Source organism: Parasteatoda tepidariorum, chromosome 7 (genome assembly GCF_043381705.1).
Source record: "Parasteatoda tepidariorum isolate YZ-2023 chromosome 7, CAS_Ptep_4.0, whole genome shotgun sequence".
Classification (NCBI taxonomy): Eukaryota; Metazoa; Arthropoda; class Arachnida; order Araneae; family Theridiidae; genus Parasteatoda; species Parasteatoda tepidariorum.
In genome coordinates, this window is record NC_092210.1 from 90,733,796 (window position 1) to 90,753,934 (window position 20,139).

Below are 20,139 nucleotides of genomic sequence, written 5' to 3' on the forward strand. Positions count from 1 at the left end.
TGAATCAGCTTTTCATACTGATATAAATTATTGATTTTATCATTTCAATAAAACATTTCTTTTTTCTGTTTATAAATTTATAACGATAACGCAGATTTTATATGTGAATATACTTTTTTTTTTACCAAGAACATTTTTAAATATACTTTTAAATTGTCAGCTTATAAAATTAAATGCAAATTATACTTAAATTTTTTCAAAATTTTTAACAATCATAATTTAGATAAATTTAAATTATACTTATACTGATCAAAATGTAGCCGGTTTGAGTACCGTTAAAAAATACTGGGTTCTAATACTGACCAAATGATAGTTGGATCGAATATACCTTTAAAAACATTGGTGGTTCAAGTACTGATCGTCCCGCAGTGGACTGATCGTTAAGACCCAGCAGATCACAGAAGTCAAGCACCACTGGCTGCGGTCAGTGTGCGGGTGGGTGACCACTTGGATCAGTCTGCGTAGGGACCGAGGGTGTGCGGTATTGGTCCTCGTTAAACTGTGCTACCGTAAAGTGCTCGACTTCGCGCGCAGGTCGTCGGGCTACCGAAGCGGGGGTGCCATCCCCTCCGCAGAGGATCAAAATTGTGATGGTATGTCTTCGGATCATCCACCGGGATGTTTCTCAGACCGTCGCCAATAGCTCATTGTACAGCTCTAGTGCGACGTAAATTAACAACAACAACAAAAAAATCAAGTACTGATCAACAAATACATGGCTTCTAAAGATGATCAGATGATAGTGAGTTCGAGTTTAGATTAAAAAAAATAAAAAGTCGGTTTAAGTACTGATAAAATAACTGGTTTGAGAACCGATAATAAGAGAATGGGTTTAAGTTTGAAACAAAAGGAAGGTAATTGGTCAAATGTAGTGGGTTCATGCACCGATTAAATGAGAGTGGGTTTGAGAACTATATAAAGGATAGTTCGTTCAAGTATCTTTCAAAATATTGTTAGTACTGATCAAATGATTGAAGGTTTGAATAAAGGTAAGTGGGTTCGAGTACCGATAAAAAGATTCGAAATTTGACCAAATGATAGTTGGTACGAGTGTACCCATAAAATCATCGTAGGTATTTATGAAAAGGATTTCTAAAACTGATCAAATGATATTGGGTTCAAGTACCGATAAAAATAGTTAGAGTACTGATAGCGGGTTTTTGAGCATCGATAGTTTTCCTTTCCCTGAAACAAAAAAATTTGGTTATGAAGCTGGTTAAATAACACGAAAGAAAAAAACCTCATCTGAATTTAAATCAAATAAACAAAAACACATATGTACTTAAAGTTATCAAATGTGTTGTCCCCCATAATTGGTTGGGGTGAATTAGGTTCATCCTTTACCAGAAATCAAAATTCTGGTTATGAAGTTGGTTCAATCGCGAAGGAAAAAACCTCATCTGAGTTTCAAATCTCAACATTTAAGAATTCGGATAAATGATTCTTAAAAGTGTGCAGATTTAAAAAGAGAAGAACTGCTCAAAAAAGTAATTTCAGCAAATATTGTTGAAAGAAAGGGGGGGATTTCAGAAAATGTATATGACGTCATGAACGACGCAAGTCGCGTGACTTGAATCCGGGAGAAAAGGGGGAAGAATGCAAGGAATGCGGCATAATAGAGCTCGAAAACGCGTGTCCTTCGGAAAATGGAATGGAGGCGAGAATGATTTCTTAGGAGAAAAATATTCCCCTCAGAATTCCGCAACAATTATTATGCGGCGGAGGCAATTAGAATGCGAATCCTTGCAGAAAACGGTGTTGTGGGATTATATGTAACGCTTTCTCCTGTAATTTCAATTCAGTCTATTAAATTATGGTGAAGAACAAAAAAAAACTGCAATAGTTTAGTTCTTACGCAGCCTAAGAAACAATGTCTTTCTTTATGTATATGAATGACCAAAATCTAGAGAATGTCAACAATCAAAGAGTTGCTTTGGTGAATGTCCTTGTTATATCCGGGTAAATGTTTACCGGGCAGTGACTTTAAAAAAACATTGATGCAGAACATACCGGACAAATGTATATCGGGCAGTGACCTTAAAAAAACATTGATGTAGGTTATACCAGTCAAATGTATACCAGACAGTGACAGTGGACCGTAAAAAACATTTAAGTAGGGTGTACCGGGCAAATGTATACCGGACAGTGTCACTGAACCTTAAAAAAATATTGATGTAGGGCAGACCGGACAAATGTATACCGGACAATGACATTGAACCTTAAAAAAACATTGATATAGGACATACCGGGCAGATGTATATCGGGCAGTAACCATAAAAAAAACATTGATGTAATGGCATGCTGGACAAGTGTATACCAGATAGTGACATTGAAATTTTAAAAAAACATTGGTGTAGGGTATACCGGTCAAATGTTTACCGGACAGGGACATTGAACTTTAAGAAACATTGATATAAGGCATACCGGGCAAATGTATATCAGACATTTAAACTGAACCTTAAAGAAACATTGATATAGTGCATACCGGGAAAATGCATACCGCACAGTGATTGAACGTTAAAAAAGCATTGATGATGTAGGACATACCGGGCAAATGTATATCTGGCAGTTACACTGAACCTTAAAAAAATCATTGATGTAGGGTATACCGGGCAATGACAGTGAACCTTAACAAAAACATTGATGTAGGACATACCGGGCAAATGTGTACCAGGCAGTGGCACTCATCTGGACCTGGTACGTATATATATTTCGGACATTTACCAAAGCGTATATATGATTGTCAACATTCACCAGTGGAAGTCTGCAGCCACCCATTTCTATAATTTCGCATCACCCTATCCTCGTATAAAAGTTTGCAATACAATTGCTGGAAAATATTATTGATTTCGTGCCTTAGACCACTTTTTTTCATGGCCAGAGAATAAAATACACCTTGAGTGCTTTACATGAAAAAAAATATGATGTTTAACTTTATGAAGAAAGAGCCCCATGAGAAAAAGTCTCTAAATTTTACTTATTTGCCTTGAGAAAAACTTTAAATATTTTGACAGAATATCACTTTTTACTTTTATTTTAAAAAAAAAACGAAAAAAAAACTCTTACGTTTTTCTAGATTGGAAAATAACAATATTTGAAAAGAAAATTAAAGTCAATAAATTTTGTTTTTGGACAATAAAAAAATTCTGAATCATTTCGGTTAAAAACTATTTTTTAACAAAACTAAAACGAAAAAAAAAGACCTTTGATTTTTTTATTGTAAAATATAACATTTCAAACTATAAGAAGTAAAAATTGAGTCCTTGAAACTTTGTTTCTGGTGGGTGGGGTTTCCCCCCACCAGAAACAAAGAGGTAATTATTTTGGCAATTTATTTTGGTAATTATTTTAATTATTTTGGCTGAAATCCACAATTACTTTTTAATTGACCAAAAGTAAAAAGCATATTTTTTTATGTTAAAAAATATTACATTACGAGGAAATAAAAGTGAGGCCAAGAAACTGTGTTATAAAAAAGCCTAGGAATATTCTGGTCAAAAACCATTTATTTTTTTTAAAGACAAAAAATGAAAAATACTCCTGATTATTGTTTCTTTCTCTTTTTTTTTTTTTNAATCTGTTTGCCTCTTCCTTTTTTTTTTTTTTTTTTTTTGATAAAATTTCATCTAATATTATACTTTAGAAACGAAAAACCCAGTAAGCGACAGTTCAAAATATTTCTATGGTGGCGACATCTATTAACAAAACACGTATATCGTTAGTAATTTACAATTATCCTTTAAATATTCTTTTTTTATATTTTTCTACATTTGGTTCTACATAACTGTAGCTTCTAATAGAACTCAAAATTAATTTTAATTAACAACAAAAAAATTATTTTTTCCCGTCAAACTAAAATATTAATATTACATTTGGAATTCTCATAGTTTTTCTACATATATCATTTAATTTGAGTAGAAACTTTCGAACTGCAGATATGTAAGATAATTTACGAAAAAAAAAATCATAATTATAACATAACTTTTATAACTATCATTAAAGGATTGTTATGACATTTTTGACATTTATACATGAAAAATGTCCTACCTTAATAAAATTGAGTTAATCATAGATTTTTTTTTTTAAATTATGATATTCTTCCAATTAAAATTGAAACAGTATTCTGTACATATAAACACAAGGAAGAAACATTTCGGTCATCCCTCATCTCTTCTAAAGAGCATTTTCAAATTTTCCAATTTTCTCCTAAATGATCGTGATGAAAAAATTTCCTCCTAAATCCTAAAGGTCATTAGTTAGCTTTGGACACTATAATGACGAAAATTAAGTGCGTTGGAGTTGATCGGTACAATTGACTAATTGAAGATTGTGATGAAAACAGGATAATAAAAATTGACAGTTGAAGATGAAAACTGGATCATAATTACAATAAAACTTTTATTTAGTATTTGTAGAGTTCGAAATACAAAATTATATTTTATCCATAAAAGACTTTCTAAGTTGAATAAATTTTGCATAGTAATATTAATAAGGAAAAGCCAATTTGAAAAGTGACTGAATTGTTCCCAACAGAGAGTTAGGAGAATGGGAAGAGATCCAAGAATTGGGATTTATCGAAAAATAACATAGCCAAAAATAAAGCCAATATAAATTAATGAAACAATTGTAACTGAAACATTTTTATGGTAAGAAATAAAGATTTATAAATAGATTTTTGTTTTCGATTGTTAAGGAAAGAGTAGAATATTTTATAGTCGCTTTTTATAAATTGTAATAGAAAATTAAATATTTGATTTAGTTTAATTAAAATTCGGTTAAGAATCGAATAAAAAAAAATAAGCTTAAGAAATTTTAGAGGCTAGGAAATATGTAATGCCTATTGTGGCATCACAGTCACAGCACTTATACTCTTTTGTCCTAACTCTAACCATAGGATTTTGTCTCTTGCTTATAGTTTGTCTTCGGTAAGAACTCCCCTCTCCACAAAATCTGAAGCTGCTATGGAAACAAGAATAGCGCATTTAAGGGTGGGTAGATTCTCTTCACTCTAGGGCTAACACGATAGACTGAATAAAAAGATTCCCTTTCTCTCGCCGACCCGGGCCAAAACCTGTCTTAAACATTGATCCCACACCCCTACTTGAAATAGTTATGCCTCCTTACTATAGTCGCGGCCACGGGTCCCGACGAATGGTTAGGGGAGTTCTTAATTCAGACAAACTATACTAGATCAACGCAATATTGTAGCAATTTGAAATTGAACGTACTATAAAAGAATTTTTTTGTATCATATTTAATTTACAGTGCTGAGAATTTTCAGTGACTTTGGATCACAAACTTACGATCTTTTTCTGGCCCAGAAATACATAGGACTCCTAGACACTCTTGTCTTTTTATATTATTTTTATTTATTTAATTATTTATTGTTTCACATGCATATTCAAGCTTGTGTGCTCATTTACAAAGTACAGTTTATTCCATTTCAAGTTTAAGAACATTCAGAGCACACATCAGAGTAGCCACTTCATTATTTGAACCAAAAGATCCTTAAAAAATCAGGTTAACATAAGCAATAAAAAAACCAAAGCAACGAGATCAATTGGGTATGTACTTCAAGAAGAAGACTTCCCATACCCACATATGTGGCCTATGATGTCAAAGCCAGCCGATCGTTATCAGCAAAATGGCGTATTAAAGTTGAGCTAAGTTTCTCTGTTTAAGTTAATTAACGAAAAGTTATTTAAATACAGAGTCGTATTGAGGCATCGAATTTGTTGAATTATTAAGTTTTTCTCGTCTACTTCCTTAACTTAACTTAGATATATTTGTTTATACACCTATTTATGCATTTTATTGTAACGAATTTGTTTATGTTTATGCATTATTGTATTGTATTTGTTTATGCACTTTATTGTAACGGGGATATATTTTTGTTTTGTGTACCTGGCAACATAATTAATTTGGTTATATTCCACATGTCTCTAATTAGAGTAGAAAGAACATCATAAAGATCCCGCTGATCGTAAGACAACTTTCCAAGTAGACGTTTTGATGAGCTTGCAAAGGCACAAAGGATGTGCGGTATCGGTATTTGGGCAACCAAAGCAAGAGGGGATCAAAATTGTGATGTCTTCAGATCATCTTTAGGTATGTTTTCCAAATGGTCATCAAATAGAACATTGTGCAGCTTTAGTGCGAGGTAAATAAAGTATTACTACTACGATTTTCTTCTTCAAAAATATTGTGTTGAGCTCAAACAATAATCGTTATCAGTTATTTTTAAAAATTATAAGTATAATTTAATTATTTGTTTTAAAAATTATTTATTTCAAAAATTATAAGTATAAGTGTAGTACGTTTATGATGCGTTGATTGTGCAAGGAAAGAAAATTGTGTTCAGTTGAAGCATAGGTTGAAGCGTGAAAGAAAGTTTTGAAGGGGCAGGAGGGATTTTTTAATAATAATAATGCATGCATCTTTGGATTTTTTCTGAGGGACATCAGAAATCATTTTAAATGACACTGAAAAATATTGCAATTCATCAAATGCCTCGAAAATTGTCATCGCTTTCTAAACTATGTTACCTGGATTGAATTTGAACCTAATCAATCCAGGTAGTCTTCTTTCTCCCGAAAAGAAAGCTTTGGTAGGGGGGAAGTATTCGTGCTTGAATTATTGATGTACTTCAGCAACAACACCAGAGAGCTGTTAATCATAGTCCCTCCCAGTGGAAAATTCCATCTCCTGTTGTCGTCAAGGTAACAGTGATGTTGTTCTGCCAGCGCTTCGTGTCTTGAAACAGTAGTAAGATTATTTCGTAACATTTAAAATTATTGCTAGCCAGTAAAGAATTTTAACACTCGAAAACAGACGATGTTAAAAATTTACATCGAAAAGGAAGATGATGAGTACAAAGGCAGGGAAAATAGAACTTTTTCAAATTCTGTAGAAATTTAAGGAAAAAATCCTTTAAGAAATCTTTTTTTTTTTTTATTGAAATTTAAATTAGACAATTTTTTTTTAATTTGAAGAAGAAGAAAAATAGAATCTTAAAGGGACGGAGCTTTATTAAAAAAAGTGAGAATAAAAAATGTTTTTAAGAAATATGAAAGAAAGACTTAGCATATTTTAAAGGTAATGTAAGACCTGTTTTAAGAACAATAGCTACAAAAATGTGATCGCATTATTGCAATCACTGGTTGCCCATTGGTCATATTTTCTCCCTGGACAGACTGTCATATACGTCACGGCATTCCATGTCATGGGTTGTAAAAACTGCTTCAACTGATTTCTATCCTCTTTCAGTCTAAATATCTGGATTGATTTTCAGCCAAATATACGTTTCTTAAGATATCACAAAATTCCTTTCCGTCTTCAGTATTCATATTTATATTAAAATTGTTACCAAGACAGTAATTATGAAAAAGGTTAATCATAAATAAGAAAAAGAAAAAAAGATGAAATTCTCTTTTATTCCCAACTCAAGAAGCATTTGTGGGTTCTCTCTGGTCCCATAGCCCAAAAATAAACTCACCAGCTTAATGCATAACAAAATTAAAAGTGAAAAAATGAATTCTAATGAATCATCAAACAGCAGAGGTTGCCATAGCAACGCATGCAATGACGACGCATACTATTACTCTTGAATGCCGTTGAAAAGTGTGATGACGTCCAAATAAGGTGCGCCATCAAACCCAAAACAACACCCATTTTGCCAATGGGTAATAAATATAGCTGTAATAAAAAGAAACAGCTGAAACAATATTTTGCACGGATTTTTAAAATTAAGCTTTTTGATGCGTTTTCTCGTTATAATATTTCATATTTTTTTACGTTTAAGTCTTAAGGTATTTAGAAACATATTTTGAGCAATGTTTCCAAACCAGTTGTTAGCAAAAATTGCGGCATGAACCTCGTTTAAAAGTTGAAATAAATTATGAAAATGTCGCAGTTAAAAATTACGATTTTATCATAATTGAAAATGCCTTGGAAACAAATGTTCTCGTTTTTTATGTAAAATAACGCATTTCAGCAACAACAACAAAAAAAAAAAACGTTATTTGTATTTATGACTTTTAAGTTTTTAAATAGTAATAATAAAAATCTGTATAATAATAATGAAAATAGTAATAATGATTTAATCTGTAAATAATGAAAAATATCAATATAAAGAAAAAAGTGCGTTTAATGTGAAAAGTTACTGAAACACTTCATTATTTGAAGGTCTGTGGCGTAACTACCACTATAAATATTAAATACCAATTCACTATAGTATATCAGACATGTTCACTTGATTCTATCTTGAGGTACGTTTTGATAGATGAAGGTTGACATAGTCGATAGTTGAATCCTCTCAGGTTATCTAAAATCAGGTTAACATTAGCAATTAAAAAAATAAAAAAAACGCAACAAGGTGAACAAAAAAAGCAGATAAATCTGTAACATCTTTGAGTTGAAATTTCTTCCAGTCTCAGTTTTCGGTTCGAAGAATTGTAATAACCCGTAACGGAAAATTATGAAACATAGTTCTTGAGAAAATTGAATTTCCTATAATGGTAAAAGAAAGTTGAGAATTTTCGAATAATATCATCGACTAAGAATTTTCAGAATTTTTCCTGATGTCATTTTACGGAATACTTCATATCGAATGAATAAGAATCGATGTTTTGAGGCAATGCTGAAAGTTTTCATGATATTTCAAATAAATATCTTTCTTATAAAATAAAAAAAATATTTAGTTATGAATGCATGAAAATACGCAAAAGTCATTTAATATTCAATGCTAATGATGATTTTCATCTGAATTGAAAAAAAATTTGCTGAATTGCTCAAAAATACATATAATTTTTTAAAATAAAAACTATCCGTCTGCCTAAGCAATTTCTTTAGCCAAGGTAATTAATATGGTTTAAAACTTAAAAATCGATACGAGTTATAACACCAAATTGAGGCCTTTTTATTTTCCTCGACAAAACTGCTTCGAAAAACACCCTTTAAGATTCCGCTTTGCACTTCGAATCAGAATTAAGTAATTATGAATCAACGTGTTCTTGATAATTCCATAAACAACTTACAACACACAAAATGATTTATTTCGCAGTTTTATTTGCAAAAATAAAAACTATAGTTTCATCAACGAAATACTGGTTTCATCGAAACACTTAAAGATATCAAAAATAAATAAATGTAAACTCAAAGCCATTTTTTTCTTCTCCGCAAAAAAGGAACGAACAAGCTCAAAAAAGCAAAAAGGAACTGTTACTTACAAAATGTTGTGTAAACAACTTAGTTTCATGAACTAGATCAAAGTTAAAAATTAAGCAGGCGATAATTCTCAACAAGTTTAACTGAACGTAAAGAGGAATTTTTCGCTAAAAAACAAGCAATTTGTAAGGCCACAATCATAAAAAAAAAAAAAAAATTCAAAAGCCTTGCAAGCTAATCGTGTTTATTTAATGGAGAGAAATAATTAAAAATGTTCTCCAATGCATTCTTAATCAGGACATTCATTAATTACCGAATAATTTACGACAGACGAACCATCAAATGCAAGAGCTAGAAGTCAGGCCCTTTCTTAAAAAAACAGAAAAAGTCTCAGTAGATTGATCAACTTATTAAGTAATGATGTGTTAATATCGCATTAATAATAGCGACATTTCATCAGCGATGAAAGAAAACTTAAAATTAATGATTTTAACCATCCATTTATCACAACAATGAACTTAGGATGGCGATGAATTATTTTTTTTACCCAACTAATATTGTTTGCGGCCAACTTTTAGAAAGAAAAAATATATACAGTATACTCTTGATATCTCAAAGTTAAAGGGTCGCCAAAAAAAGCGAGATAGCGAGTTTTCGAAATAACAAGTTCGGAACTAAATCTGTTCTAATAAGTAAAAAACAAATTAATTATGAAATAATACACTAGAAAGTAGAAAACATAAGAATAACTACTAATAAATATATATGTAATGATAGTCGATTATAAGTCTAAATACAACAATGATTCTTAAAAGTAAGACTAGAGTATTTATGCATTGAATAGAAAATAATTGACTTACAATGAATTCACATCATGATCTTTCCGAAAAAATGCATTTTCTATTTCGAAAAAAATTCGACATAGAAAGATTTTGAGAAGAAACCCATCATTGGAATTCAAACATTAGATGGATGTGTAAATGCCGAGGGGGGAAATATTTTTTGATATAACAAGGAGTCGATCGAGGATTCGAGTCATCGATGTTCGAGATATAGAGAGTATACAGTAATAAGAACAGTATTTTTTATTTTATTTCATAAGTAGCCGGTGAGTCAGTCTTTCTTAATACTCAACAACTCAATACTTAACTATTTCTACCATAGCCAGTCAAATGACAGGACTTCCCGATTCTGAAATATGGATGTCAGGAAGGAAAGAAACAAATTAACTTTATTTTAGTTTAAAAAAAAAAAAATATTTTCAATTTCTGTTACAAAGAATAGGAATTTTTAATTTAATGCTTACCACATTTTCTACATACACAGGGTGATTCCATTGTACATTTTCCACAAACACATTTTTCACTTTACAACAAATTTTGATGTTCTTATTTTTGTTACAATATCGTATTTGACTCGAATCTTTCGCATAGAAATCTGTACTAGATTTAGAGTAATCTGTACTATATTTGATCTAGTACAGATCTAGTCTTGATAAAAATCTGTACTAGATTTAGGGTAATACTCGCTTTGTATTTGTACTTTCTTTTGGTTGTTCACGGACTTTTCAAAAATCAGCAGCAAGTTCTACTGCTAACTAGAATAAAAAATCTTTTCTCGAGATCTTTTTTCCTCTCTTTTGCCTGAACAAAATCCAGGCATTTATGCCAGCTATTATTGTCGCAGGCCATTAAAGTAAAGGTGCGATTGTTCTTGTTTTCCAGTGGCGCCATCTACGGTCAAGAATTCGTCTTTTACCACATCCATACGTCACGCCCGTTTATAGGGCGAAACCATTCATACATCCATTCATTCATCCGCCGATCGCAATTTTGAACTGAACCAGAGAACGATCAATCTCCAATTCAGTACCCCCGGAGGTATAATTTGTTGAGGGAACGTGGAGGACTTTGAGACCCGACAGATTTAACGTGCTCCAGTCACCAGTTCGTGAGAATGGGAGTCATTTGAGCTCCCATCCTCACGAACGCGAGTCCAGCGCCCTGCCAGCCAGGCTATCGGGGCCCATTTATGACAGCTAAATCTAGGATATTGAAAAATACTTGCATCTGCAAGACTTAAATTGTGTAGTCAGTTATTCTGATTGAACTACCTACGCAACAGTCTTTGCAAAAACATGTAACAAACTGTACACAATACATTGAATACATCATAATTTCTAATCCTATAACATTATAAAGTAATACATTGCTCTTCCGGTCAAATGACCGATTGTGGTGGATAATGTAAGATAAGATAGATTAATTCAAACGCATATCACAATAATAACATTTCTTAGAATATTAAGCCTGTTCACACATCTCGCCTCGAAAGAATAACATAAGCGGAGAGATACACTGGAAGTTTTCCAAATTTCTTAAAGTTTAATTGTTTATATTCAGTTTGTCTGCGGTAAGAACTCCCCCCACCACAAAGTCTGAGGCTGTCTGCTGCTACGGAAACAAGAATATATCGCATTTCAGGAAGGGTAGCTTCTCTTCACCCTAGGGCTAACACGACAGTCAGGAGAAAAAGATTCCCTTTCTCTCGCCGACCGGAGCCAAAAACCTGTCCTAAACAGCAGCCCCACACCCCTAGTTGAAATAGTTATACCTCGTTACCATAGTCACCGCCACGAGTCCAGACGAATGGCTAGGGGAGTTCTTACTTTAGACAAACTATAATTTTCTTTCAAGTGAACTGAATAAGCAAAACCCCATACGTTGCAAGAGTTCCGGCAACTGTTAATATAAATCCTCTTCTAATCGGAAACATCCCCCAAGCCGTGAGCTGCACTTCATCGCGAAATGCAGATATCTTCAGCAGTTGCAAAAATTCTTTCGAGGAATCCGCGGTATCCGGAAACTGTACGAAAGCCCTGGTCATTTCTCTGTACGTCTCCTCAATTTTCGAAATCCGAAAAATGAGTAGAATGGCGTGAAAACTAGTTGTAGAGAGTGCCCACAGCACAATGATGAGTGACCGCAACGACGTGTGAAGTCGGACCATAGGAACTATATTCGTCATAAGCGCGAAAAGATCGCTCAGAACAAACACCATGGCATAAAATAAGGGCAAGGAAATGGCGTTCTCTAGATTGTTCACCATGTTCTGTATTTTCTTGTAACTTCGAAAAGCTTTGCCAGCTGCGTTGACGTCGTGGGCGGGCATCTGCTGGCAAACTTCGGCGATGCAGCAGCTGATGTTGTGGGAAATCACCGAAAACAGAAGACACGTGATCTGCGGGTACACGAAAAAATTGATGATGTCATAGGATCTCAGCACGAACAACAGAATGTACTTGTAGTAGAGTCCGAGTTCGACCGATATCCCGAATGTCAGGAATGTGAGGTGCTTGTTGACGTCGTCTTGCGTCACTTTGGCAATGAGCATCACTGCCGCGCTGGCAAACGTTGGCAGAGCTAAAGTCAGCAAACATATAACATCGATCAGTCTTTTTTTAAACCTGTTGTTGTTTTTGTAGAGCATAATGTCGTCATTTACGCTCATTATTTTGTGCTTTCTCTTGCTGACAGATAACCACAGGAGATTGCCACTAAAGATACTTAAAATTTCCGTAACGCCCATGGGTCCTTTCTCTTTGAATACAAATTCGACAATTCTTATGGCTAGAGAGTATATCATTCCACCGACACACAAAACTGATGTGAAAGCTCTTAAAACCTCCTCACATGTTGATTTCTTAGTTTTAACCTTGAAGTTAATACCCATGTGCCACAGGATATCAAAAACTAAATGTGTAGGTTCTAGTCTGTTGGATGTCGAACCTTTTCTTTCTATTTGTATCTTCTTGCTACGGATCGCCCGAATCGCATTGCAGATCTTCTTAGTTTTCATGTATCTAAAGTTAGGTGAATTTTCTATCTAAAAAGATAGAAAAATTTTGTTAATTAACTAAGCTTTCTTTCTAATATATTTAAAGGTTAGCAAAAAATTTTAACAATCAGATAAGCTTTCTGTCTATTATCATTAAAAAAGTTAACATAAAATGTTAACCATTAAATAGTTTTTTAACTAATATCATTAAAATGTCAGCAAAAATCGTTGGTGGCTTAATGAGCTTCCTTTCTAATATCATTAAAAAGTCGACAAAAATATTAATAGTGAGATCAACTTTTTTACTTAACAAAATAGAAAAAACATAATGCACAAAACGTAGCAGTAAATCGAGCTTTCTAATCAATAATCCAAAAAAATAATTTTATCCTAAAATTTACTGGTATGTTCTCTAGCTTTTCATTGCTTCTAAATAATAGATTTCACCAATCAAATATATTTTCCATTGTTCAGCAACAGCATTTTTTCAATAAATTCCTGCGTATGAATTTTAAGAAATTTCTAATAAACCCTTCTTACTTCTCGCATCGGAAGTGTTTTTCAAAATCAATTTAAAACAAAATTTTGTAAAGAAAAGAAACAATCTCTAACATACCGCTTATTTTTCCGCTAGTGCCTCTGCACTGCACAAAGTTATAAAAAAAAATCGCACAGTTAAATTGTAAGCTGATCTAAGAACAATTATATCATAAGTTACTTATTTATAAGCTGATATAAATAATCCGAGTTTGATGAGTTTTCAGAGAAAAATCATTTTCTAAAACTATAATTTTTGCATAAACGTATAGTTCAAAAATAGTCACTTATATGTAAGCTGATAAAAGTAATCAGAGTTTGATGAGTTTTCAGAAAGAAATCATTTTCTAAAACAGTAATTTTTTCAGAAATGTACAGCTCAAAAGTAGTCAGTTATTTATAAGTTGATACAAGTAATCAGAGTTTGATGAGTTTTGAGAGAAAAACCATTTTCTAAAACAATACTTCTTGCAGAAATGAACAGTTCAAAAATAGCCACTTATTTATAAGTTGATACGAGAAGAGTTTCATGAGTTTTCAATGAGAAATCATTTTCTAGAACAATTATTTTGCAGAAATGTACAGTTCAAAAATAGACACTTATTTATAAGCTGTTATAAGTATTTAGTCTGATTAGTTTTCAGAGAATGGTGATTTTCAAAAACAATCGTTTTTTTTTTCAGAAATTCATTTAGTTTTTGCATTGATATAAAATTTATAAAATAGTTCGCTTCAAAAATATGATAAATGCAAAATCTTCCACAGAGAATAATTATCACTGTTGAAATACAATTCACTCACTATCATTTAAATACAAAATTACGAATTGTTATGAAATTTCGAGAGATAATTGTCACGTTACTGGCAATAATTATCACAAACTGTTGTAGTAGAGTTCAGGAAATATTCCCAACTTAGATTAATGATTCCCTTTCGAATAAATAAAAATATTTCTTTGAACATGCAAACCTAACAGTAAAACACCTTAGAAACAGAATGCTAGATTTCACTAATAAACCCTACTGAAACAAAACAGGGCAATAAAAAAATTATCAATTTCTGGGTGTGAATGACAGTTTGAAAATGAGAAAGAGATTAATATTATATGATATGGACACTCTTTTTTTTACAGATACTCAATTATTAGAAACAATTGCAGATACTAAATAACGTTAGAGTTGGAATAGGTTCAGAGAGAGCATTTGCATTCCTAAGACTCAACCAATAGTAGAACGGAGTAAAATCATGTGACATTGGGACTCTCTCTATTTTTAAGGCTATTTTTTCGGAGATCTTATGGTAAGAAAAATTTTTTTTATCGAACTATTTTTTAACGATATTGCTAATTTTGTTGAAAAATTTTATAAGAAAAAAATTATAAAGAATATAAACAAATATTTCTAATATCTTTTTTTAATTACTTTTTTAAGATTTTTGTCAATTTTGTGACATTTTTCCTCCGTTTAAAAAAATGGTAGGTACTTTATTTATGTCGCACTAGAGCTTCACAATGGGATGTTGGCCTGGGAAACATCATCCCTGAGGATGATCCGAAGACATGCCATCGCAATTTTGATCCTCAGCAGAGGGTGTGGCTCCCCTGCTTTGGTAGCCCGTTGACTTGCGTGCGAAGTCGGACACTTTATACCATAGAATAGTTGAACGAGGACCGATACCGTGCACTCTCGGTCCCTAGGCAGGCTGATCAAAGCTTGCAGCCAGTGATGCTTTACTTCAGTATTCTACAGGAAATCGTGTCTTTACAATCAGTCCACTGCATAGTCGTGATGGCTCAGGCTATCGAGCGTTCGCCTTCCAATAAGGTGAACCGGATTCGAATCCCAGCGACGGCTGGTCGATATGAATTCCTCATCCGGCTTGCACCGACCACATTACTAGCGTAAATTATTCTCAATTGTAGACGGATCATGGTTTAAATCTCCTTGCCGTCAGGCTAACCTTGGAAGGTTTTCGTGGTTTTCCTCTCCATGTAAAGTAAAAGCTGGTTAGTGTCATCAATAAGTCCTCCATGAAGTCAAAATTTCTCCCAATACTTGATCCAGGCGTTCCCTTGTCTTCTGGATTGGGTTCAAAATGACAAGGCTACGGAGTTGAACATTTGTACGTAGTCGTAAATCCGAAATTGGTTCAACGACGGTTATAAAATAAATTTATAAAACCAGTCCACTGCGAGACTTAAAAAAATGGTAGTAAATGAACAATTATGAACATTTTTTGATATTTTACTTATAATAGTGTAAATAGTGAAGGTATACAGTAAGCTAGAAAGAAAAAAAGGATCACCTTAATAACATTAGTAGCCGTAAACCCTAAATTGGGTCTCCAGTTCAATAACGTTTATAAATTATGAAATAAAATCCCAAAAATATTTAAACATAACATTACAAGAAAATTACTATAAAACGGCGTTCCCCTTTCGCGCTTCTTGATGTTGGACATACGACTTTGACTTCTAAAACAGCTCTCTCTAATCTTATGGAAGTAAATAACAGTCTACCACCCAAGTTGTTCAATATAATGGGTGATATCAAACCGTCACTCACAATAAGTAAATTACTACTATTTGTCATGCAAGTTAGGTGACCCATTTACAAAAGATGCTTTTTCAGAAAAGTTATTTTTCTTCAAATGTATAATTAATTCTTACAATATTCTCCTCTCTTTTCAATAATATGGCTCATAATAAAATTCCTTACTACTCTAAAAACTAAATGCAGTAAAGACATTTCGCAATAGAATTGTCATAATACGCAATTTTACATTTTTTATGCGACAAAAAGAAGACATAGTTTATTTTGAGTAACAATTTTTATATAAAAAAAATATAAATAAAATTCGCAGGCTTTGACTTATTTTTCAAATTATGAATAAAATTAATTTCACCTTGTACATATTTATTATTATTATTAATATACGGAGGAGTTAAAAATATTTTTGCTTACACTTAAAAATCGGTACGGCCCGGCCCTGGTAACCTGGACATATTTTGGCGAGCTATGGTGAATCAGGGGATAAAGTGCTCGACTCCCAATGAGGTGAATCAGGTTCGAATTCCACACCCGTCTTGCACAGACCACAGCGCTGATGAAAAAATATCCTCAGTGATAGGCAGAACATGGGTTAGAGCAGTGTTTCCCAACCTTTTTTGTACCATGCCCCACCTAAGCCTTTCTAAAATTCTTATGCCCCCCTATGTAACATATACATAATTTTTAATATTAAAAAATCGAATTGTTCACTTAAGAAACTTAGGAAATTGTTAGCGAAACAAAGTAAGTAAATTTTCAGAACATATAATGAAAAACTAAAATTCAAATTCGAAATAATTTTAATAAAGATTTTTCTATAATAATTTAATATTTTAATTTAGTGAGATTCTTGCCCTTGATGCTTGCTGCACGTAGATTTTATCTTAGGTTCCAATTTGGTTAGCTTCAGTCTCAAGTCTCCCCGTTGTGTTATATCCAGACGATTTTTTTTTTTTACCAATAAAATCATTTACAGCACTAAATCCACATTCAGCTAAATATGAAGATGGAATCGGTAACAATAGTTTTCTTGCACATTTGATTGAATTTGGGTATTTGTTTTCTGTTTCCTCACGGATCCATACCATCACTCCTTTCATATTAAATAAGGTTTTAACTGGCTCATCATTTTGCATTTCTGAAACTTCTTCTTGATATATTTGATTTATCAGACAAATCCACTAACATGGACTGCAACATACATGTTGGAAAATAAATTTGTTTTAAATCAGAATATCTTTCTTTTAAATCAGCCGATAGAATTTTCAGATGATAGACAATATCAAGTAAAGGGGTATCATTTACTTCACATTTTTAGAGCCAATGAAACTGTTCAAAGTTTTTATTGTTAATATATTTCTGACATAACTCAATAAAGGTAATAAAGCCATATATCTTCGCTTTTGCATCAACAAGGTTTTATTTGTTCCTTGAGTTATTTCTTATTTAATACATTCAGTTTTCCAAAGATATTGACTAAATAACTCACAAATGCTTTACCATCGACTGTAAACAGATACTTCATTCCAGGTTTGTCACTTAAAAAATCCCTCAGTCACATAATACTTATTGATCGCAATTATTTAAGANTTAATATATTCAGTTTTCCAAAGATATTGACTAAATAACTCACAAATGCTTTACCATCGACTGTAAACAGATACTTCATTCCAGGTTTGTCACTTAAAAAATCTCTCAGTCACATAATATTTATTGATCGCAATTATTTAAGATTTTGCTTTTTTCTTTCGATTTTGTCACCGAAATCTCGCATTGCATTTAAATGGCCCAGAGCAAAAGGTTTAAACTCATGTCGAGTCCATTTTTGAATTGCCCCCCGGTGGGGCGTGGGCCCCACGTTGGGAAACACTGGGTTAGAGTCTCCTTGCCATCCGGCTAACCGTGAGAGGTTTTCATGGTTTTCCTTTCTCACGCAAATGCGGGTTAGTTCCATCAAAAAGTCCTCCACGAAGTCGAATTTCTCCCAATATTTGATCCAGAAGTTCACTTGTCTTCTGGACTGGGTTCAAAATTACAAGAATATGGAGTTGAACATTGGTAGTCGTAAACTGAAAATTTCGGTTGGCTGTACAACGACGGATATAAAAAAAAAATAATCAAATTTTGGAAGACCATTTTCTATTAGACAAATCAGGTCATTAATATTTAAGTTTATGAATGAAAGACTTAATAATAAATATAGGAAATTAAGACTTAAAAATGTAAAAAATACTTGAAAAAATTAAAGCAACGTAAATAATTATGTGATCATTCCAAATCATACTTAATGTACTGGAATGATTGATGGGACACCAAGTCAATTGTCTAATATACACTGTGCTTCATCCAAAGTAATAGATGATTTAAATAAAATTATAATTACTGATTGATTACAAAGAATCAGATCTTCATGCCCATATTTATTCTTCGAATGATTACTTCATGCATCAGTATGTATCATGGTATAAAGGTAGATACTTTATTTACGTCAGACTGGAGCTGCAATATGGGCTATTGGCGACGGTTTGGGAAACATGTCCGAGGATTATCCGAAGACATGCCATCGAAATTTTGATCCTTTGAGGAGGGGAAGTCACCTCTACTGTGGCAGTCTTACGCCTGCGAGTGAAGTTAGGCACTTTACGGTCGAACAGTTTAACGTGGACCGATGCCGCACACACTCAGTCCCTACTCAGGCTGATCAAAGTAGTCATCTACCCGCTTACTGACCTCAGTCAGTGATGCTTGACTTTATTGCTCTAAAAAAACGTAGACTTTTTCACTCAACATCTATTTTTTAACGAACGTATTGAATAAATAACCCCCTTTGAAACAATCAAAATATGATAAAATCCAAGAAAAGGGTGGTGTGCATATTATGTGCGGTATATAATAGAAAATTCCCAACGATTCTTACGCAGAGCATAATTCTCTCTTCACTTAAGTAGTTATACTACATCGAAATTTTGAACAATCTTATAGAAAAGATCGACGATTCTTTTTACAAATATTTCTGCTTTGGCATGGACCAATACTGCTCCCATGAAGCACACATTCTGGTATCAAACTCCCAAAATTTTACGAAAATCAGGTGGTTTGACATTAAACACGAGTTATACAGTGGGATATTCGTTGTTGTTGCCGAAGGCAAAGGGTTGCTATTGTTCGTGATTTCCAATGGCGCCATCTATGTCCAAGAATTTGACTTCTGAAACACCCGTTTATTGGGTGGACCCATTCATACATCCACAGATAGTAATTTTGACCTGAACCAGAGAACGATCCATCTCCATTTCAGTACCCTCACATTTGTAATTTATTATGGGGATAAGGAGCACTTTGTGACCCAATAGATTTAGCGTGCACCAGTCACCATTTACCACATGGGAAGTCTTCATCCGGCTGGATTCGAACTCACGTTCGTGAGTGCACTGCCTTGCCAACCAGGCTATCCCGGGAGTCAGACATTAATGATCGTAAAATATCGAAGTAATTACAAACAAGATAAATATGGATAACTCTGCGTCAATCTAACTCCTTCAAAAAATAGGTTAAATTTGTTAAATGCAGTTAATTTTACATTTTCTCGCTGTTGTTGTTGTTCATTTACGTCGCACTAGAGCTGCACAATGGGCTATTGGCGACGGTCTGGGAAACATCCTTGAGGATGATCCGCAGGCATGCCATCACAATTTTGATCCTCTGCGGAGGGGATGGCACCCCCGCTTCGATAGTTCGACGACCTGCACGCGAAGTCGAGCACTTTACGGTAGAACAGTTTAACGAGGACCCATACCGCACACCCCCGGTCCCTACGCAGGCTGATCCAAGTGGTCACCTATTCGCTTACTGATCGCAGCCAGTGATGCTTGACTTCGGTGATCTGCTGAGAACACATTTTCTCGCATTATATTTTCTTTACATGTAATTTTTCTAAATAAATATTTTACATTAGGAAAAAAAAAAGGTAGGTAGGTACTTTATTTACATCGAACTAGCTGCACAGTCTGCTATGGGCGTCGGTCTGGGAAACACACCCGAGGATGATCTG